This window comes from Drosophila hydei, unplaced genomic scaffold, assembly GCF_003285905.1.
Source record: "Drosophila hydei strain 15085-1641.00,03,60 unplaced genomic scaffold, DhydRS2 tig00000063-arrow-pilon, whole genome shotgun sequence".
NCBI lineage: Eukaryota > Metazoa > Arthropoda > Insecta > Diptera > Drosophilidae > Drosophila > Drosophila hydei.
The window spans coordinates 7,554,999-7,579,025 of NW_022045657.1; the positions used below are offsets into that span (position 1 = coordinate 7,554,999).

At 41.8% G+C, this 24,027-nt stretch overlaps 1 protein-coding gene across 1 annotated transcript in view; it reads right to left on the bottom strand.

Annotated features, from left to right (window-relative positions):
* The window catches only part of LOC111595891, a 58,454-nt gene that overhangs the window by 18,541 nt on the left and 15,886 nt on the right, over positions 1 to 24,027 (bottom strand). Inside the window, exon 2 of the mRNA XM_023309830.2 lies at positions 13,038 to 13,083. The gene's annotated coding sequence lies outside the window, so the exon portion shown is untranslated. The remainder of the gene's footprint in view (positions 1 to 13,037; positions 13,084 to 24,027) is intronic.

The following is a 24,027-nucleotide window of genomic DNA, read 5'->3' on the forward strand; positions in this document are numbered from 1 at the left end:
CTGAAGTTCGCCAGGGAATAACTGACTGAAATATTGCTGGTCAGTAAGCGTTCGACGGTGCGTATACTTGGTTCGCTAAGATACGCACGCTTATGGAATAGCGTGGGTGCCAAATAGCAGATGCAATGAGTAGGTCAGGAATTGAAAAAAGATTGATAGGTAGAAGTAGTAGACTGTTCTAAGTGAATGATAGGGAGACATTACAGATGACGCATGAAATGGGCAATTTAATTGACTGAGGATTATTAAAAATATTGAATGGAATACATTGAGTGTAAAAGGCCAATTTAAAAAATTCACTGCAATCCATATCGGCTTTATAGTGCACTTTAAAATTTTAAAATCACAGTGCTTAAAGCAAATTATCTTAGCAAAATTATCAATTGTGGTTTAGGTACATGTATCCGTATCTGTAAGACGCAATGTTGAATATAACAAAATATGCCCCTCTTGAATAGCATCATTTCCTTGAAGGGATACATTTGTGACTGGTGTACAATATGCTTTTGAAAGTGAGACTGGCACTCAATTGGCTGTTAGACAGCACTAGAATTATACTTTCAGCTTTTTAACATGCTGTAGATCCTATGTGAATATATAGACATAACAGACACAAAAAAACTGATAATTTGCTGCTGGCTTAACAGGCCGATGGTTCCCCGCCCAAGATACACTTGAACGATTTTTATTTTACACTCATTAAAAGATAAACGAGACAAGCTAATGACATTTGGGCTTAATAGTAAGGGCTGAGAGGCTTGTGGCAGCGCGTAGAATAAGCAAGTGATGAAATGCGATGGCGGCAATGAACTGAAAAGAAAATGGCGGCAGCGTCGCCAAGACAAACCATAAAATGAAAGAAGCCTCACCAAGCCAGATAATAAGACAGACAGAGAAAAAGAGAGTGCAAAGATAGAAAAACGTGAATGGCAGGAGGCAGACAAGCGCTGGGCGTGGCCAAATATATGAGCCTGGCCTAGAAAAGGGCAGAGCAGATAAGAGTCGTTTATGATGCCAACGTGCCATACGACGCTTTCGAAGCCATTGTACATTCTTAATACACACACATAGGCACAGTGTGTGTGTGTGTTGCCTGGGTATTTCTGCATGCCGCAAGACAAATGCAAATCCCTGGGTAATTAGGAGTTGTGTTCATGTCGTCGTGGTAATAGTTTTATGTTGCCACATTGTTGGCGACACGATGCGTGGTAACAGCCACAACGAAAACAAAGACGATGCCAACAATAACAACAATGTTGGCTGAGATTGAAGCGTGCCCTTGCCATTTTGGGGTTAATGTCTGTCTTTGCTGTCACTTGCGTGACATGCAGAGCTTCTGAATAGTTAGCAGCAACTGCAACTACGCCAACGACCCCTTAGCTAACTACACTCAGTCAGCTAATTCAAAGCTCGTTTCCAGAATCTGTGTTCTTTTGCAATTCTCTATCTTCGTCGCTGCTGGCTCTCATCAACTGGCTGCATTTAATTTAATTTGCCGACGATATTCTCACTAATTAGCGCGTTTCTTAATTTCATTTTCTCTAATTTATCGTTGCGTTCAGAAATACATGTGGGAAATGGAGTTTTTTGTGAACGAATATGAGCTGGAGTCGGAGGAGTGGGTGTTCCCTGTTGGCTTTATATTGCCGTCTTAAGCCAAAGTTATGTTTGTGCATTTGGCATATTTATTAAAGCAAAACTTTTGCGGCGGCTACATGACCGAAGAAACAAGGATACATTTTAGCAAGGATAAAATTATACATATTTATTTTATTACAAATTTATGATTTTGTTTTTCTGCCGCTGTTTGTGCTCAGGCATAATAGAAAACGGAAGCGGAAGCGTGAAATGAGCTTTTTGCATAAACAGCGTGGCACACACACACACGCTCGCGTGGCCCTTGCAGGTGGCAGCTCTTTTGCTGTAGCTGTTGCTGTTGCTGTAGCTGTGGCATTTTATGACACGAAACTCATAACTTTTGGGCGCTGCTTATTTTGCTCATAGTTTGCCACATAAATTCACTGACAAGTCGCTGGCATCGTTGCCGTCATTGCAATTCTTCTTCTTGTTCTCGCTGGTGCTGTTGTTGTGCTCGTTCCAAGCGTTGCAGTAAATAAAGTGCAGCAGCCTCACAGGCGCAGCATCAACCACAAGATAAAGTGCCATTTGAAACTTGTGTTTGCCATTTTCTCATATCTGTTTTTTTTTATTATTTGTGGCCTAACTTGTTGTTTTTTCAAGCTGAATCCAAGCACATTTTTAAAGCTGTGTGGCCCCCAAATCTCTTTATTCGACTGTGGGCAGACATTCTGATACTGATAAGTGGTTTGAGCCTCATTAACGGCACGAAATGCAACTACGTTGAGCTTCAACCCAAGCAACTTATTGGAAAAAGTTTGTAGTGCGGTGCGCTAATTGTTGTTGTTGTTGCTGACTCATTTGGCATATCAGGTGATTAAAATTGTCGAGGCGGTGGCGGCTCTTAACTTGGCTTAATGTTAACGCTTTTTATGCGCCGTCTTTGTTATAATTTATAGCTAGAAATAATGCGCCATTAAAACTTTGCAAGCCAATGGCAGGCGGAAAGCGAAAAGCGAAAAGCGAAAAGATGCCTGGCTCGTACTCCAAGTGGCGTCCGGGCAAAGCTGGGAGCAGTCGCAGCTGCCTCATCTCAACTTTGCATGCACGTGTTGAAAATGCCAGCGATACAAATCTAAGTCAAACTTGCGGCGGGGGCTGGTGGCAGCTGACCATGGAGGATGGTGCGGCACGAAAGACGGCCTGTGGCATGTAGGGCAGCTCAAAATGAAATCAACGCTGGCAGATAAAAATCGTTTGCGTTGCAAGCTCGTTAATACATTTTTGATGAGACACAACAAGTGGCAAACACTTGGCCAGGCCAAGCTAGCGGGCAGGGCAATGGGGCAGGGACAGGGCAAGTTATGAGCAAACTTCTGACTCACACACTCGCACACACACTGACACACTTTTGGACACTCGTGCTGTTTGCCGTTGCTTTTGAAATGCTGTTGCCGTTGCCTACATAAATCAAAGCGGAAAACTAAAAGGCAGCCACAGGCAGCCACGGGCAGTACAGCAGCAGCCAAGCTGACAGGCAACCAACGGCAGCGGCAGCGGCAGCGGCAGGTGCAGGCTGTAGAAGCAGCAGCAGCAACTACAGTTAAATATGTTGTAACAAATAAAGTACAGCAGTTGGCCAAAAGGGATCGGCTTAGTAGTGTAACGGTAGGGCTACAGTCCACGGCTGCTTCTCGTCAGCTCATTCATATTTATGGCATTTTTGCATTCAGCCGACATCATTTCGTAATGTAATGTGAAGACCAGTTACAGAATGCTATTCCTCTCCAACTTCTACCCAATTCCTCTTGCTCTTCCCTCTTTTTGGTCAGTAGACTAACTGAAATCAAGGCAATTGGCATGTTGCTCATACGCAGCGTTCACCCTTGGGTTGCAGACTGTGGGATGAGAGCTGGGGACTGGGACGTATGGGTATGACTTTGGGTTGGCTGGCTTTATGTTTTGGTCATTTATGAAGCTCATAAATTTCACAAAAATTTCTTCGTTGCCTTCTTTGGCGAAAATTACTCGCAAAAAAAGGAATTGTCTAATAAACTTTGCAATAATTTCAAGCATAAATTTTTGTATATAGCGCCGCAGTCGAACTTCAAGCGTTAAAACTATGCCAACAAAAGCCATTAATTCCAGTCAGCAGAAATGAAGTAAAGTGTCAGTTCGTAAACTGAGCAGACGAGGGATAGAAGTGGGCAGTCGGCCAGGTCCGCCAGCAGCGGAAATTAAATGCTGCTAGCAGTGGCCTCTGATATTTGTTCTCCTCCTTCTGCCATTGTTGTTGTTGTTGGAGTTGCTTCCTTGCCCGATGGCGGACTCATAATTAGATGATTTAAAGTTATCGCGAAAGTTGCGCTGCTTGTACCTGGCAGGTGGACCAGCAGCCTTTTGCTCCGCACTGGCTGCTCACTTTGCCAAATGTCTTTCGGAGCTTAATTGCAAAGTTTTCTGCTGAATGTGGCCAAATTGATTTTGTTGAACTTTGGTGCATAAATTATCCGATTTTGAAGCAGCTATGGCTTAGTGGTTAAAGCACTCGTCGAATATAGCATATAACATGAGCAAGATTCGTTACCCAAGAGCTTCAACAGCATGCGTACACACAAACATGTATATAAATAATTTTAAATTAATGAAATTCACTTTGGACCGCCAAAGCTTTGCCGCGCGCTCAAAGTGACTGAGAACATGAAGCGTCCAGGACCAAGTAAGACTGGGCAGGATAATGAGCACACACGAGGCTGATGATCCCTTTTTCGTTGTCTGTATGTATATACGTATATATGTATATGTGTCTATGTTTGCATGTATGCAGAATGGATTAAAAAACTTTTGATTAACCTTATCAAAAGCAAAAGCAATGTAAACATCGCACAGACCCAGCAATCAGTACAGCGCCGACAAGGATGCGTGCTGCAAGCAGCAAAAAGTCTCATGCAAGTTGTTAAAAGAAAATAAGTAACTTTTTGACAGGCTGCCGCCGCCGAAGCTTCTGCTGCTGCTGCTGCTGCTGCTGCTCAGTACAAAGCTCACACGAGCTAAACTGGCAGCCTAAATGTTTGCTTTTTGTTGTTGCTGCTATTATTGTTGATTTTGTTGTTGTTGTTGTTATGCTTCTGCTTCTTCTTCGTCTTCTTCTTGCTCTTTTCAAAAAGCAAAGCATAGCACAAAGTTTATATTTCGAGCAGGGCAACTCACTTAGCCTTTGCAGGGCACCCGAATGGCAAATAAATTAAAATAAATGCAAGAGGGCAGCGCAATAAGTCGTTTCCAATCTGATGTACAAAGTACAAAGTATTCATAGATGATAAATTGTTTCTTAAGATTTTAAACTTTGCTATTCTCTTGGGTGTTGTTGATAGGGTCATGCACAATTCGAAATACATTGCTCACTTTTTGATAAGACTCAGAAATTCTTATTAAAGTCAGAAAAATATGATCATTGCCTTTCTTATATGAAGTGCATGCGCCTTCACATGCTTCTCTAATTATTTTAAATAGCATAAAAATCCCCATTATTAATTTTATACGAGCTGCCTAAGCCTCATGTGAAGCTTTATCATTTTCGCATTCAAATCTACCCTCATCGACCGTTTTATCTGCTTATACCCTACAATCGGAAATTGTGAAAAGCGAAGATCAGTCCAACAGATTGCATTGAAATCTTAACATAATCAGAATAATATATTTTACTTTGGACAAGAATCGCTTTCTTTGCTTTTATCTTAAATTATGTAAATTGATAATGTCGTCTTGATAAATATTTTGTACAATATATATAATGTTAAAGTTGAGTTTTTAGACTACGCTGCCATTTCAAATTGTAAAGCCTATTTCAATTTTGAAATGTTCAGAAATCTTAACAACCTACTTAATAAGACCCATGTAAAGGGTATCTGTTAGTAAAGTATATAACAAAGAACACACTTGTCATTTTTTTAAATTTGAGTTCTGTTTCACTAAGAGTGCAATAAAGCCACAATTTGGCAGCCACACACACACTCCCACATACACAATCAGTTACATGTGGATGACTCTCAAGTGTCGCACCGTTTACGCATTTACGATTTTTAATAGGATTTGTGGAAACGAAAATAAAAGGCAACGCGGCTGCGTCACGTTTACACAGTTAAATGTGCTTATCGCTGGGGCGTCGCACTTCAATCAGTCAACTTGAAGGGTCTGGAGCGTGGCCAAAGGAGCAACGATTCTGTTCACTGTTTGCTTTTGCAGAATTAACATGTCACATTTGATGTGCGGGGCCCATTCTTTCTCTCTCTGTCTCTTTCTCTCTGTCTGTCTCTCTCCTCTCCACTCACTAATTCTGGTTGTCTATGCTGTGAGCCATTTTTCCTTGATTGCCAAATGAGCATTACTTGATTACCCGCTATTGCTGTTGTTGTTGGTATTTTGCGGTACAATCAACACAAACACACACAAACTTTTACACAGCGCGCCTAATTGCCGCATATGCGACATAAAAACCCTGATTTTTAACGTTGCACTTGCTGTGCTGCTTTCAACATGCTTGACATTACTGCGACTGCGACTGCGGCTACGGAAATTTTAGGTCAAAATGCTCAAAAAAAACAAAAATATAGAAACTACATAATACTTTAAAAACGTGTGTGTGTGTGTGCACACTTGTGCATAAATACTGCAATAGCTTGCAGTAGTTTTGTGCTGCATTTAATTACATTCGCCAAGTGGGCGGGACTCGAGGGGCTTGTGGTGGGCGGATGGCACATACGAAAAATATGGCGTTCGGCCTCGGCCGCCGCCAGTTGCAAGTTGCTTTGCGCCAGCTAAAAACTGAAGCGCAACGCATTTCATTAACACAGCGCAACTTCAGCAAAACAATCGCAAGACAAATACATTCACACACACACATACACATGCTGCAGAGAAATTCATTTTTTGCCTTTCTCTGCTTGTCGCCAAACATTTAGCGATTCAGGCAACAGCCAGGCATCTGGGCAAGCACTTCTGGCGTAAGCCAAATGCTGCCGGGCGCATACATACATACAAATATATATATATATATATATATATAAATGTGTGTGTATATCCATAAAATAATCACACACATACACACACTCACATTGCTGACGACCTCAATTTGCAGCCCATAAACATTTGTGCGCAGAGCAGAAAAAATGTGAAAAGACCCCAAAAATCGGTTTATATTCTGGAACGCATTGACCGATTTTCCTTACTTTTTTTTTACTAAAATAAATATTAAACAAATTTGTACAATTAAAATATGCAAATATAAACAAACAGAAGTAGAGTTCAACAATAACAACTGGAATCCAGAAAATAATTCAATGTTCTTGCATGATTTAAATAGCTGTTAATTGGAACAATAAATTCTTTTGTTGCTTTATTTTACAAGTTCTGCAAAACTGTTTCGAAAGTCGAATGGAAAGAAAAGTCTGAATAGGAGAATAGTTTATACGGGCTTAACCATATCCGACTGCAACTTAATTGTTGAATACTATACATATATACTATACTGTATATTAGCTATGGACTCAAATCTTAATTCACCCCACACACTACAAGCTTACATTTTATATCATAAGAGCCTTGATACATAAAATTTACATTCAGAAAAGTCTACATTGTTAATGAATATTTCGCTTATTGCATACCATCGTCATGCCATTTTATTGCGATTATTGCTTTGAATAATAGTTTCTTCATGGCTTTTCCTAAAAATTCCGTGAATTTAACACTTATTAAAGTTGTTATTAAATTAGTTATTTGGAAGACAGCGTCACAGAAGATGAAACAGTGCCTTAAGTGTACATTTGTATAAAAAACATAAATCTTAAAGAAAGTTATAAAAAATAGAATATAATGGAAACAAAATAAAGCAACTAACAACAATGAGATATTTTTTGACGTTCGCTTTTGCATCTCTTTGAAGTAAATATAAATTTGTTATGATTTCAGTCCAATTTTAAAGCTTGATTTCTCATTTCTCGGTCGGAGAATATTAGCCATATTCACTTCCTTCCTATGTTATACACTTCCCGTTCTATTCGTGACTACAACCGTGTGATGTAGGTTCTTATGTAATAACCGAACATAACTTAAAAGCGTACGGACTTTATTTATGAATTGTTGGTTACATTTGTTTTTTTTGCATAGAAGCAGAGGGAGCTTAGATTTCCAATTCAGTGAATATTTTAATAAATATTTAGTATTTTATTTACTTGCATACTCATATGCTTTAAGTAAGAAGATTTATTTTGGAGAAGGAATGTGAAGCTCTTGTAATGACGTCGTCAAGGGTAGCAACAATATTGTCGTTGTCCTAGCAAGTGACCAGGATTCGGACAGACTGTGTGGGAACTTGTTTACAGAGATACAACTACATACATAAAATATGTATACACATTTGTATATATTTATATATTTATAGAGATACTACTTGCTGTTACATGTGCTATCTTCGACGCATGCAGACAGAAAGCGGTAGCAGGCGAGTCAATACGCTGTCTTAATTGCTTACAAGCTGTTTTTGTTGTTGTCAGCGGACATGTTTATCGTTTAAAGTGGAAAGCCTGAACCCAACTGACCCAGCAACTGGCCGACTGACCAGCCGACTGACCAGCCGACTGACTAGCCGACGGACAATGGACATCGTTTTTTGGCCCCGCTCTGTCGGCATTGATTCTAATGGAGCTCCGCTCTCTCATTCCTTAACTAGCATACATACGCCCATTTTATGACATTTTTAATTACTTATTTTGCTTCAAACTGTGTGAGTGTGTGTAGGCGAATAAATAAATTCTGTCGCAAACTCGGTACGTTTTAGTGTGCGTGCGTGTGTGTGTGCTAGAGTGCGAGGGAGTCTCTTTCTATAGATTTATAGAAACACTTTTATCCATGTTGGGTACATACACTTGCAAAAATATGGCTTCGTTTATAGGCAAATAAAATAATGAAAATTGCGATACGAGAATGGTCTTAGCAGCAACAACAGAGGCAGCAACGGAATCATCACCACGAGTCCTTTGTTTGCCTTTTATTAGGATAGTAAAAGACTTTATTGTTGCTGTGCCTGCTGCTGCTCGTCGCTTAAAATGTTGTCCGGCCTGTCTGCCAGTCGGTTGGCCAGTCAGACAGGCAGCCACTTGACCAGGCCCAGTACAATGACGAGAATGACTATGGCGTTACTGTGGCTCTTTTTGCTTTTGTTGCTGTTGTTGTTCTGACCTTTTGTCCACCAGCTTGGCCGCTGGGCCACTAGGGCGCTGCCCTGGCAAATTTTTATATAGTTTACCATATTGCTTTGCCATTGTTGTTGCTGTTGCTGCTGCTGCTGCCTTTTGCTGCAAATACTTTTTGGGGGAATGAGGGAAAAAGGCAAACTCTAAGCATGGCATAATTTGGAACGCAACCGCAGCCCAGCTGAGGGTCTTTGACGACAGGACAAACAAGTGCTACCAGCTATGTAACTCAATTCTCTATTTCTCTATTGGCAATGCTGATGTCAAAATTGACATATGCAATTCGGGGCTTGCTCGCATTTTGATTGTCTTCATTTAGTTAAGTTTTATGCTGATTTACTTAGGCCACATACAGAACGACGACGACAGGCATTTATGACATTTTAACGCTTGAGTGATAAATTCTGAACGCGTGATATATAAACCTTTAGTCAGGCAGTAAACCAAGCGTACAATGGACCACAAAATAGCCAAAACTCTTTGAAGGAATTCATTGAATTACGTTTTGTCAATCCTTCTGCCTTCGACATATTTTTGATGATTGTGCTATTCATTTACAATTTTCGATGGCAAATGAATTGTGACGTTGCCTCTCAAATTTAGGATTGAAATAAATTTCAAATACTGTATTTCACTTGGCCTAAACTGCCAGGATGCCCTGACATCGGATGCAAAGGGTTTGGCAGATTGTCTTTTGCGCCACGTTAGCCAGGCAGCCAGGCAGCCAGCTGCCGCATGTCTAATGAATATTTAAAATCCTGCACGCCCCACAGCGCGCACACACATCTATACGAAGAAAGAACTCTTGTGCTGGTTGCCCTGGTAGCGCATAATATAAAATTTACAAGTTTATTGAATGTAAAATTTATTTAAATAACCCAAAATCGCTGGTGCTTAAATAAATCCAGTTTAAATGCGAATTTTATTCTAGGTAAGCACAGCGTCTATTCAATACTGAATCTATAATTCACTTGAATGAGATTTCTGTTTGAAGAACAGATGTAGAATGAAATGTTAAATATATTTTGAACGAAGTGACCACAGCTTAGCTCTAGAGTAATTAACTATGTTTGATTGGACACATACGCCACATTGTAGTCGATAAGCCAGCTGGGGGATCAAGGGCAGCAATTGCGCTACCAACATCTTTTGCCGACTCCAACCCAACACATCAAATTTCGCATCAACAATGTAACAAAGTTTCCAGCATAAGCGACGCCACTGCCAACGTCGACCGCAGCGGGTTTCAGCATTGAAATAGCAGAAATTTTGATTTTACGACCTTGTTGGCGTCATTAACGTTATTTTATGATTACGCTGATACGACCTCAAAATATTGTGGCGCAGCTTCCCTTAGCCCAGGGACTTGCAGTGACTTAGTATGGTCCCTATCCCCGCCAAGTTATGAATCTCGGAAGTATAAGTAAAAAACCAATAAATGTTAATGAAAATACAAGAGAGAAAGTTAAGTTTTTGCGAGCCCCGCCCAGCCACCTTTTCTACTTCCTGCTTCCTGCTTCCATGCTCAGTATGTGTCAGCCTACACTGCCGCAGACTCCATGTAGGAGTTCCTGTTTCCTCTTCCTGTACGATTATATGATTGTGTGCATGGCATCGAACATAAGCTGATAATATTATTGCGCTATTAATGGGCTCAGGTTTTTATGGGACTTTTAATCGCTTTTGTTACAGTTGCTAAAGTTGCAACTATAACTTGACACACACAAAGGAATCGAAAAGAATGTTGCGTGTGAATATCCTTAACTCGCCTTCTCTCTCAGTCTGTGGTCTTTTCTTTCAATCTCGCTCAGGCTTTTCTTTTGTGTGGCAAACAGTCAATGCAACATTTAGTTGCGGCCAAAGGCAGAAACTAATTGCAAAGCCAAACGCACTGCCAACAATTGCGGCTGTGGCAAGGTGTGTGCCGCAAGCGGAAAAGCAATTTAGCAAATTCTTTGTCGTTTGCCAAATAGAAAAGCTAACAGCGAGCGGTTGCTTTGCCACCTCAACTCCATTTACTGCCTGCTGCAAAATCAATTTTAATGACACGATGGAAAAAAGCAAAGCGCTAAATATTTATATATGTATATACATATATATATGTATATATATATAAAGAGATAGAGAATCACTTGAACATCTAAAAGAGGAAGCGCAGGCGACAAACTTCAATGGCATACCAATAGAATGGGTCCTCAACCTCTTGTAGCAATGCAATTGCTGAGCGGGACCGTCATTGCTTCTGTTGTGGTTTTGACTACTAACAATATAGCGAAGCTCTGAGAAATTCATGAAATTATTCTGACTACCAAACTCCAAACACCCTAACTTTGATTATTACAAAAATTAATAAAAATAATAAGTTCATATGCTTTGTTATCCAAGCTTAGAAATAGAATGAAGAATTTGTGAGACCTGCAAATTATACTCTGATTTCGCATGGGAAGGCTGAGGCCTTCGCAGTGCAACACAGTCAATATAAAAGGTATTGTACTCCCCGTTGCTTGGGTAGCATTGCACAAAAGGTGTAATGAAGGAGCATACAGAAAAAGGTATTCCTTTGTCGCTTTGGCTCAGAAGCCAGTGTTGGCTTGTCGCAATTAACGTTCGCGGAAATTCCTGACAGCCAAGCAGGCAACAGCCGACAGCAACGACAACGACAGCAGGCGGTGGGCAGTGAGCCAAGCAACGCGCTGGTGCGTAAATAGCACGGAAGTCGTTGGGCCCACGCGGCGTATGCGTACTTTAAGCAAGAGAGCCTTTAGTGAGCAAAGTGACCTTCTCTCTGAGTGTGGCAACTACTTGTATTGCACTTCGCACGTCGAATGTTGCATGTTGCATGTTGCATGTCGCATGTTGCGTGTGGCATATGCTTGGCAAAGTGTACTTGGCTTAACTTAGCTTCATGTCGTCCCTTGACTGCATTTAGCAGTATTTTCCTCTTTTTTTTGTTTGCTGTGACAATTGGCGGCCTACTTGTCGTTGGCATGCCATATGCCAGCCGTACACAAAACAATTGCTGCCATTACAGTTTGTAATTTGGTAATCAGCCATACGAATCTGCATAATAGCAATTGGAGCAGCAGCAGCAGTTGTACTGACAGCAACAGCAGTAGCAGAAGCAGTAAAAGTGCCGTCTAGGTAAGCCAGGCAAGAAAAGTTGCCAACTTTTAATTGAAGTGAAAACGACGATAACGACAGCATTGTTGGCATTGCTCTAGCTTTGTTGCCAGCCCAAGAGGCACGGTATGAGGACTTCACATGGGGAGGCCTTAACACACACACATTCGCAATCACACACACACATGGATGTTGCATTGGCACAGGCACACATGTCGTCATGGTGTGCGCCATTGTAAAAACAGTTGCGGAATTGCTTTTTAAGCCCACAGCGCGTAGCATGAAAAGCAGCAGACCCGCACTCTAGGGTCCCTGGGATTGAGTTGGATTGCTCTGTGCGGGCACTGGGGCTGAATTGGTGGGTAAGCTTTTAAAACGCAAAACTTTTGAGCTGCTTAAAGTTAGGGCCGTACGTATTTGCCACTGCGATGTGCTGGCCCCAGTGTACACACACATACAAGCATATATACATGCATCATCTAGATCGTATTGGCCTGTGTGTACTGTTTTGCCTTTGCTTGGGGCGTTCCCAACCTGTTGCCAGGCGAAGGAATCCTCTGGGCAGTGGGCTTGCTATCAAAACTGCGCTGCGATAGCGTAACAAAATTGTCAGCACATGACCTTGGCGTGGGCGAGAGTGGCCAGACCTGGTTGCTAATGCTGGGTAAGGGTAGGTGGCATCGTTTACATTGCAGCACGCAAATATGTCGCCTGCCGCAGCTGTGGCCATGACACGCGCCAGCGTGTGATATGCGAGAGATTGCCTTGAAGAACCTGCCCTAGCTCCAGACAGCTTGGCCGCCAGCCTGGCTTTGATTTATTGATTTTAGCCTCGGTTATAGCATACGAAATGAGACAATATTTGCCGGTCTTCGTTTGGGTCACATATGGCTGTCATTAGCCAAGACGCCGGGGCACAGGATCCAGTGTCAACTGCTGTTTAATAAGCCGCCACACTTAAAATATGCCAGTAGAGTAGAAAGTGGAATGCATCTGCCGGCCACGTCTATGCCATTTTCCCACTTTCTTTTCTCTGTAGCAAATGGCGCAAGTTCAATTAAATCAGAGCCGGAGCATATTTCTTACCCGTTAGACAGTTCCGGCGCCAGACACCGTCTGCTGGCGGCAAAGTCTGTAAGTAAAGATTGAAAGACAAATTAAATTATGTTTAAAGCGCAAGTGAGCTTAACAAGAAAATATTAAGCGCTTGACTTTTTTATAGAAAGTAAAAATAAATATTACACATAACACGAATTAAAAAAGTATATATTAGAATCATTTAATGACACGATGGCAGAATGTGTCTCTGATGTCCACGTTTTATTTTTTATCGTGTTGTTTCTAATTTTATTTTGTCTTGTTCTCTTTTTTGTTTTCATTTTAAGTTTTTGTTGTTACTATTCTCTGCAATAACACCATTACTGCTAACACATACTATCCTCAACACTTCTTTTCATTTGCCTTCCATATTTATGTACTCTTTTCTCCTCTGTGCACAATCTTATATGAACCACTATCATATAGTCATCATTCATCATATAGCTAGTTTAATCAGTTGTTTGGATGATTTTTAAGAGAATCAACAAATTACATTTGCTTGTTTTTTTTTTGCTTATTTACTGAAAATTCTATGATTCTATAGATTATTTATATTTGGTAAATATTTGAAAACATAGATGGAATGGGCCATCCTCCTTTAATTGGCCTAGAGCATTAGTTTGCACAAATATGCCCACTTTGTGCCGTATCATGATTACAGAGCAGAAGAAGCTGCTAAAGTGAGAAATGGAAGCTGCAAAAGGGAATAGAATCAAGGCAACAAAGAGGCGAAAAAAAACTGAGTGTAGACATAAAAGAAATGAAATCCAAGTGGGGGCGGTGAAAGGAATCAGCAGCAATAGCAGCAGCAGTCTTTACCAAAGCGAGCAGAGGCAGGCCAGGACACGCCATGCGAAAGATAAGTAAAAGACCAAAATTAAATTGGACATTTATCAAGAGATTTTTATTGATGCCCCAAGTGCCGGCCAGAGTAAACACAGACAGAAACACAAACACACACGACGGGGCGCCGCAGCCAACTGGAGACAAAGTCAAATGGCAGGAACGACAAATGCGGCCAATTATCGTTTTGAGTGTAAAGTTTTATTGGCAAGCGGAAAGTTGATTTTATTTAAATGTTGCCACTGACGATGGCAGCAACAAATTGCTGTAAGACACGAAAGCATAAATTAGAGGCCCGCCCCAGTCCATAGAGCCCCGGCCGCCTCAGGTTGGCCAACTAATTACGACCATTAGTGAAGCGAGGAAACAGCAACAACAGCACAGCGAAAACAATTATAGCGCATTTAATCACCTGCTGAAATTGTAATTGTGTTGCATACTTTTTGGCTGCCACTGTACGCACGTACACACACATACTTCTGTGCACAACTAATTATACGGACAGCATAACAACAACAGCCTCATAAAACAAATCCCCTCATCTCGCCGAGTGCAGAAATTCAGATGAAACATGAATTGTTGGCAACGCGATTTTGAATTTATTGCCTGAAATTAACTTTCTGAAAATAATTCACATAACTTGGGGCGTGCCGAAGGGCAAGCCAAAGTGGCTTAGTAAAATAATTTATGGTTCGGCAAAATGCCCAATTGCCGCTACATAGCCCCTACCTAAAGTTCTTTCTCTCTCGCTGTCTGTCTCTCTTTCCTTCTCTGTCACTCTCTGTCTGTCTCGTTCTCTCTGCTTATTCTCTTTCTATCTTTCTGCCTGCCAGCTTGTAAGTCTGTCCAAGCGCAGTCAAGTGCAAAAAACAAAGCAAATTAATTGCAAGTCAAAGCGAACCTTTGACTCCATGAATACAACGCACCTTTACACACATAATCAGACACACATACACACACACACGCATACAACTAATATATACACGCACAATCGCACTGACAAGTGCTTTAGCAATGCCTTTATCAATATATCCTTTTAAACCCAAGCTAGAGTCTAATCAAATGGGACAGCAGCTGCTTTTTCCGGCCAGCATTCGAGACTGTTGCTCAGTGATGCGTGGCTAATATGCTTTTGGCCATAGACACGCCCCTTTGACCGGATAAACGCATGTCTGGCAGGAGGCTGAGCGCAAGCCACTGAACCATTGGACGGCCGAATCAACAGCTGCCAAACGCTTGCCAGGCAAATTTATATTTTCGAGCACAATTTTCACGCGTTTTTTGTCAACAAATTTCACATTCCATTAACCTGGCACAAGTTGTGGCAGCGACAGAGCATCATTTTGCGGTATTAATTGAAGAAATCGATTCAAGCAAAAAGCCAAACACATAACTTGTAAGTGGTTCGATATCGATGTCATCTTATGAGGTTTCTGTTATTGCAATCTTCTCTTTTTTTTCCATCTATGTATCTGCCTGACACGTTTGACAGCTGGGTGTTTGTCTTTCCGTGCAGGTTGCCTAGCAGATAAATGACAAAAAATCATAAGAACAAAAAGAGCATCAGAATGGCGCACATTAGATACCCTTATTTTAGGCATCACAGCTAATAGCAAGTATATTTCAGAACTCGAAGCAATAGGTATTGAGTTATCTATTGAAGTTTTAGAACTCGATACTGTCAATAAATCAAACTATCTCGAAAAATATCTACGTGACTGTAAGAAATAAAAATATGAAAAAGAGAGAGCATCCAGTATGAAATGACTCTAGGATGATCAGCAGAAGCCGTCAAAGCATTGGCAACTGGGATTGCGGCAGACCCATTTGGGAAATTGACAAAAGGCGGGAGTTGATGTTATCTGCTGATGGTTGCTGCAGCAACTTCTACCACTTGAGGTGACAGTGCAACATGTGCGTGTGTGAGTGCCGAGTGTCAGCTGCAAACATGCCACAGATAATTTCTGTAAAAGCTTTGCCACGCGGACGGTTCCGGGTGCTGGCTGTGACCTAGCCATAATGAAACGTGGACACTCCCACAGAGTCGCTGCTGTGAAAGTGCTATCGTTGCAGTGGCACCGATGTAGCTAAGTATCATAACTCAAGTCAGTGCCTAGCGACTGCCCCTGTCACTCAAGCAGTGTGAAAAACCAGTCAAGCTGTTCAAGAGTCATCCTGAGGCGTTGCTGCTAGCATTATGCAAGTGTCCCAAAGCAGCAGCAGCTGTTAGAACAGCTGCAGCTGCAGCAGCAGCAGTATCTGCCGTAGCATGCACTTAACATGTTGTACCACAAAATCGTCAGCCATATGCGGCGCATATTAATTTGATGGCACTCATATTTATGCCAAAGCAAAGCGTTTTCATTCTTTATGCTGTGTTGCCTGCCACTGCCACGGTTGTTGCGACATTTTTTGACAAGTTGCACTCAGAGTCAGCGTCAGTGTCGCAGTCGAGTCGTTGTTGCATTTGCAATGCGAATAGGAGTCTGAGCAGCTGTTGCAGCTGCTTTGCATACAGTCGGACAAGTGGGTAGCAAAAGCAAAAAGCTGTCAAGCCAACCCAGCAGACTATAGAGAAACCAACCAGACAATCCGTAAGATGTGAGCGGGGGCCACTGCAACTTATACAGGGCTCCCTCTGTGAATTTTCTACTATTTTTGTTTTACTTTTTTTTCAGCTTTTTTTTGTCATGGCGCATTCCACTTTAATTATTTCAGCAATGCTGCCGAAGCCGCTGGTAACGACATCAAATTTACATACGCAATTTCATTGTTGCCGCAGGATCTGGCCATTGTCGAGCTGCTGGTTGTCCGCCTCAGTCGCCGTTGTCATTCCCGTTGCCGCAGCTTGTTGCAGCGAGCTTCGCCTGTCTCTTACCACATAACGCATTTTATATTCAAATTTTTTCACTGTTGTCTGGCAGTCATTGCAAATTCTGCCAGCAGTTTGACTTCTTTTTGTTTTCTGCACTTGACTTTTGCTTGCGGCCTGTTGTATAACGTTAGCTCCCGTGGCTCTTCTTCCAGAGCTCCACTGGCTGCTTATGTACTCATAATAATCAGTTGCAGTTGCCGCCCCCGCTTAAATTTAGTGTCAATTTTACTGCCAGTTACACACACACACAACCCAGCCCGAACCTACCATTCGCCCAACTGTTTCTGTATGACAAAGGGCACATACGAGATCTGTGCAAATTCATGGAACAGCCGGGCTAAAAGCAGCTTCAGATTGCATTTACATATATTACATAAATGTATGTTTGTAGCTGACTCACATTGCAAAAGTCTAACTGAAGTTGAAGGGCCAAGCAAACAAAACACTAAGACTAAAGTCTATTTTTCTCATATGCTAAGCTGCAACTATTGGAGATTGTCTCCCGGCAGTTAAAAGCTCGGTCACAATTTATTTTATAAGTACATAACATATACAGTATATTGTCTAATAAAAAGATGTGGTTACCATTACTGACTCAAATTGTGGACCAATTGTGAGCTTTGAGGCATTCTCAAATTGTTGAGCAGAGCTAAATTTAGATTGGTCGCATCTCCCAAGATACAATTTGATATAGCATACGTACATAAGTAGCCATCTCCGGCTTTTAAATGCCTTTCTTGGCAAATTGTTTATGAAGTTGAACTGTCAACAAGCAGCTTTTAAGTGATCGCAGGTACTGTACTCATGTTAAATGTAGCGTGATAATGAGACGAAAAATTTGCATTTCGTTTGGAGTGGCAAATGCAATAAACTCCAAAATAAAAGCAAATAAAAAGTAATCAGAATTTCAGATTTGGCCATAAAGAAAAATAAACACACGGGCTAACAGCGCCAAAAGGAATTAAAAAGTGTGCTAAATAATTCATTTTTGAATTAAAATATAAATCACTTTCACACCATTTTGTCGGCCGCCGTCGACAAAGTCCTCTCAGCGCGTCCCTTGTTACTCTGTCGTCGTCCTTTTTTCCAGGACACTTGTTTATTTTATTACTTTTCAACGCCGCGCAATGAAAGGGCGAACGCAAGAAAGAAAGAGAGTCAGCAACGCGAAATCTTTTTAATATAAAACTGAATTACTTTTAGCAGCGATTTCCGAGAACGGCCCGAGAGTCCCGCACATTAAAATTGACGAACTGTAAAAGAGCTGGCACGCCCAAATTTCTATTTGGAGGCGTCCCAATGGACCAGTAGTGGCATCAACATCCAGTCAGCCATATTTGCCACAGCAGGTCGCCTTGGGTTATTAGGGTAGCTTATTATCGTGGCCAAGAGCACAAGCCCATGATATAGCCGAGGCATCATTATCGAGTGCTTTGCAGTGCCGCCTACCCGCTAGCAAAAGCAATTTGAACGCCCTGCGTTCTTTTTTAATAGGATTGCGTTTTGGGGAATTACCTGAGCTTAAAGTGTGACGAACAGAGATAAAAGAGAGGGCGATGAATCGAGAGGAACTCTCGAGCGACCACAGGAAACGGAAGAGGCAGCGGAAATGAAAACGGCAACGGACACTTTTAATTTCTCAAAATGGCAACTTGCTGACATCCGCCTGGCGCATTCGATTCATTGATTTAATGCAGAATAACACAGTGAAAACGGACTATAGGCGAGGAATAAGGTTTCGCCTTCAGCTCCAGCTACAACTACAGCAGCGGCTCTTTCCGGGGCACCTAGGCAGGATGGTGAGTAAATGGGATGCTGAAAAGTGGCTGCTTTCCTTTCATTACCCATCTTGGCAGCCGGAGAATTATTGAGACTTGTTGCAAAAGTTCATATCGTGTGAAATAATTCAGAAAATGCCACAGACTGCTGGCATGCCCACAGCCAAAGGTGGCCAACTGGCTGCTGGCTTTCAACCCGGTTACCTGGCTACCTCGATGGTATGGCTTGCATGGCTTGCATGGCTGGCATGTCTTTGGAGTGCAGCTACTGCCAGCACCACCGCTTGTCATTTGTGTTTGTGAAATATGCGTTCAATTTTTTACGCTGCATTTTTCGCTTATCTGCCAACTGGCAACTGGCAGCAACTGCAGCTCCAGACTGCACCAGCAGCAAGGGGAGAGCACGAATATCAGACAGCGGTACAGAAAATGCTCATATCACGTATACGCAATGTTGTGGCTTGTTGGTTTTCTTTGGGGAGCAAGCGAGCACACTGCAAATTAGCCGCGTAACAGAGCCAACTTATAGAGGGGACGAGCTGGCTGAGGGTTTCTTATGGTATGTGATAATTTACTCATTTCATGTGCCATTAGCTGTCAAGAGGCGCCGTGCTGCCATTAATGTTTATGTCTGTCTCTCCACATAAGCACATACATATATCTACATATACACATTCGCCATGTACCATATCTATATAAATCTATATGTGGCAAGGGTCGATGCTGCGGAAGGCTCTCCATTTCAGCTCTCAACTCCCGCTTCAAAGTTCTTGTCAGTTCATATTTATGTTTAATATTTTAGTTACTTAGTGTTCGTTCGCTAGGTCGCTCTCGCGGCACATATTTATCATGGCTCACTTCTATGGTGGTCGCCTCTTCAGCTGAATCATTTTCCTAGTTTTCCAGCCTGTGACCCATTTTGGACATTGCATATCTGCTCTGTATCTCAAAAACTTTATCATTCCACACAACAACGTCAACTCGAAAAAGCACAACAGCTAGAAAAGGAGTGCAGGCAGGACAATGGCTTTAGCACTTGCTGTTGCCGCCCGTCCGTTGTTGCACTTGAGCACTTCCTGTGGCCTCTCCAATCACACACACACACACACTTGGATGCACACACACTAGCATAGTTACACAGACAAAGGCAGCTGCGCTTTTGCAGACGTTTTTGGTGGTGCTTCCAGGCGCTACAAAGTCAGAGTCCCCGGCTGTGACCTAAATTTTTACCAAATTGGATAAATTTTTCGCATTTTCGTTTTGCTATTTTCATTTCTTTTTTTTTTTGCATCGCTGCGATGGCGACTATTTTTGTTATTGTTGTGATTCTTCGTTGCTCAGCTGCTTGTTGTGATTCAGCCCGTTGTTGTTGCAATTTCTCGCCACATTTGATTTATCTTTCCTTATATACAACCCAAACAACATATAAGCGCGAGTACTATATGTACAAAATTGTGCCGTATCAAGTTTTCTTGTCTCGCCTCTAGCTCCATCCTATGCTTTTTGTCGCCCAAGTGTGTGTGAGTGTGTGCGTATGTGTGAAGTGAGTCACCGCAGTTGTTGGCTCGACTGCTCGACTGCTCGACTTCAGCGGCCGCGACTGCTTCAGCATTGTGCTTCTGCTTGTTTGCCACTTGTATCTCTAGAATTGAATCTTGCCCAGGCAGCATCCTCGTCAGTCAGTCACCAGCAGCAGCGACTGCAAAAAAGCTAACAACAATAGCAACAACAAGCGCCGCCTGGTTTGTCGTCTCGCTGGCCGCAACGCTTTTTATTTGAGGTTTCTGCTGCCTGTTGTCCTTTTTTTAGCTACGTGTTAGGCATGGTAGGAATTGTTAGTCAAGGATTGGATTGTATGGCCGGGCTCGTCTGTGTGTCGCCCGAAGCTTTTAATCATGATTTACGAGCTGCTGCGACAGACAGACCAGAGGTAAATATAAATGGAATTTTAAAATGTGATCTGATTTAATTATGCAAGCCAGTCCGAAACATGGTGTGGGCAACATCAAGGTCCTGCTAGTCGCTGGCAAGCATCACATTATTTCGTTCCCTCTACTTTAATTTGTTGTATGCCATCTATTTGTGTGTGTCAGCCAAAAAACTAAAGAAAAGGAGATACCATGGCAAGCCACGCGTCCAAAATAGGAGCTTGGCGCCAGAGCTGATCATTTGTTAGTCGGAAGTAGCAGCTGTTCTAGTAGCGAAGTAAGCGAAGGAGAAGGCGACTTTTTCTTATACTCATTACGGCATCATGAAAAAGAAACGAACGAAACTCTCATATAATTGAATTTGTATTGATTTGTATTTTTCCCTAACGGGGTCTATAATGGTTGGATTTTGTAATTCAAATTAATTATTTTAATTTTTCGTTGTGTGTTTTTAGCATATATAATTATAGAGGATTCTTATATATTCATTATTGTAATGAAATGCTCATTTATATTTGACCACAGATCAGACTATACTTATGAAATGCTGAAATCAAGCGGAAACTTTAACGCGAGCACATTAAAAGAGTTACGGCGCGGGATTCGGAGTGAAGATTTAAATTCCGAAAGCTACAGTCTACTTGCTATTATCAAATATAATTTTGAGTACTCTTCTAATCAATAGCTGCTAATATATTAATCTGCTTAATGATACAGACTTTACATTTTACGAGCAGAAAGGAAAGCAACCTATAAATAAATCTGAAGCTTATTTAATAATCTTCCATTCCATTCCATTTATTATGACTTATTGCATTGTGCTAGAACCAAAGCTGATATTTTAATTTTTTCTGCTCTGCCATCTGCGATGGACAGCAGGACTACTTAAGTCTAACAAGTATTTAAATATGCATATTTGCTCTCGTATTAGCATTGTCCTTGATGCTGCTTCTTTTTCATGGATGTAAACTATAAATTCCTTTACAATTCCATAAAAGTGACTCTTCCTTTTACGTAAGCATGAACTAAGCTTTTTTGTTGTTCTTGTTATTGTTCTTTTTATGCCTGCATGGCTTTTGCGTCCTTACCCTTGTCGCCGGCAACTGGCTGTGGCTCTGGTCTGGTCTAGCCAGCTCCTCTGCTCTACGTACTGTTGGCATAGTTTTTGCTCTTTACATTTTTTTGCTTTCAGCATTCGCTCCGTTGCACTTTGCTATATTGCAGCCAATTGGCCGTGGCGTGGGCAGCCAGCACGAGGGATTTGTCTATTAGCCATTGGGGTCAATGTTTTTGCCACCGCTACTCTTACAGCCTCGCACGTTCACATATGTGTTCTAAAGTGGCGATGTTTTGCGACATCTTCGAGATACCGACTTTAAAATCAAACTCCAAATAAGGCAAGGGCACATTATGGTGTATGCGTGAACATGATGCTGATGGGACCCCATTGTGTTGTGTGCTTAACGAAAAACAACCATGCAAATTGCATAGGAACAATTTCAAATGAGACATTCAAAAAAAAGAAAGGAAACGGAAAAGAAAAGAGCTCACAAGTAGAAGCCCAAATTCCCCAAGCCGAACACCGCACACAAACAAACACAAATAGTAACAAATATATATACGTCGGACTGTGTGCGTGTGGTATTTATATACATATTTTCACGCACAAATATACATGTATTTGCAGTACTAACATCAAACGATTTGCTTCCAATGCTGACAGCTTCTGGTTGCCCTGTCGCCCTCCTCCTGAATGTTCTCGGCAACGACGTTGTTTTCTTTGCTGCCGCCATCGTTGACATCCTCATCCTCAATCTCATCGTTGGCGTCATCGTCATCGTCATCGCCATTGCCATCGCATAGTCAATATGTTTTCATTCAATTTGCAAAGCATTTTCATAAAATTTCCCACAAGAAAAACATTGCGCATATATAAATGTATATATATACATATTTTCATGTATATATAGGATACTTATATTCCTACGCTTGGCTGATATGCAAGGAAGTTTGGCATGCGAGGCACAGCTTCGACATTGGCAATGGGAAATTATGCGAAATGTGCTCGATTTGCGTAAACAAACCGGAAATGATGGTCTTGCTTACTGTCCATTTTCAAAATGAATGCTATGGAGAACGAGGTGGGGTGAGTGTGCACCCAACCCCCTTCCCCTCTCTTTGCGGTCTCTCCATGTAACCCCAAATGCTCTACAAAGTATTTATGCATTTATTTATTTGGCAAAAGGATCAGTCGCCTCTCCGCACTCTGACTCATTGTGTGCCTATTATGCTAATTGAACAGTAAAAAAAACGAGCCACGAAAAATACAAAACTCGAGCTGAAGTTTATAGGCGCAGCGCGTGCTCTGAGCCCCAAAGCAGGCCTCGAACCGTACCTAGGTCTCATAAAAATTTTACTCGCAGCGCAACTAAAAAAAGTATGTAAATGTCCTGTGCACGGGGCGAATGAACAAATATTTTTAATAAAGTTCATTTCGTAAGCTGCTTTACTGACCAAACGCTCCACGCAACATAATTAGGGCATTGGCAACTTGTTCTTGTTGTTTTTGTTGTTGCGTTGCTATTGCTGTTGTTTATTCACGGGTTCTACCACAAGAGCGGCGGTTATTGCAAATTGAATTAGTAACCGCCGCAGAAAGTCGACAGCTAGCAAAAATCCCTTTGCCCATTTGCCTTTACGCTACGTGCCAGGCAAATCAAAGGCCTTGTCGGTTCCCTTCCACAACTACTGCCATAGCCCAAACCGTAAATGGAAATGTAAATTCGCCATTGCCCACGCGACCGCAACCCATTGTATACCAAGCCCGCTCCATCCCCAGGCTTCGGCCTCAGACCCATAGATCGTTCAACCCCAAGCCGCGACCCGTTGCAGCAATTTAATTTCTTAAGCAATTTTCATAATCTGCAGCAAATTGTTTCTGAATGCTGCCAGGCCTTGCCCAGGGCCAAGCGACGTTGACTGACCCGTTACATTTTATGCAGTTTGCTTGAGGGGCTGGCTGCATTTCAGCCACAAGCAGCTGCCTGTCAGCCGCCCTTTTTCCACGTCCCACACCCAGCTTCCCACCTGCCACGCCACCCACGCAGCAAGCACAATTTCGTAATGCACTAGGCAAAGTTTTCGCTATTTTTTATTAATTTTCAGTCGTTGCCTACCACACTGCTTTCGACCGTCGACGACCTCGTCGCGCCCTTGAGCCAGTGTCTGCTGCATAATTAAAATTGCAGTAAAATTCTAAGCGCGGCCAACGCCAAGTGTCGTAGCAGCTGCTGCTTCTTCAGTTTCTTAAGCATCGTTCACACAAATACAAATAAGTACCAAGACGCTACGCCTAAAAGTCCTGACTACCACATTTCTATATACCCTGTAAATATCTGAAATCTGTTATATTACAATAGTAGTAGTAAATAGTGATTAGAAAATAAAGTATTATCTTAGATTTTTAGCTCAAGCGAAATATGCAATAAATGAATTTGTTCTACATTAGAATACTGAGTAGAATATCATCAGAGGATATCAGAGCTTACACTTTA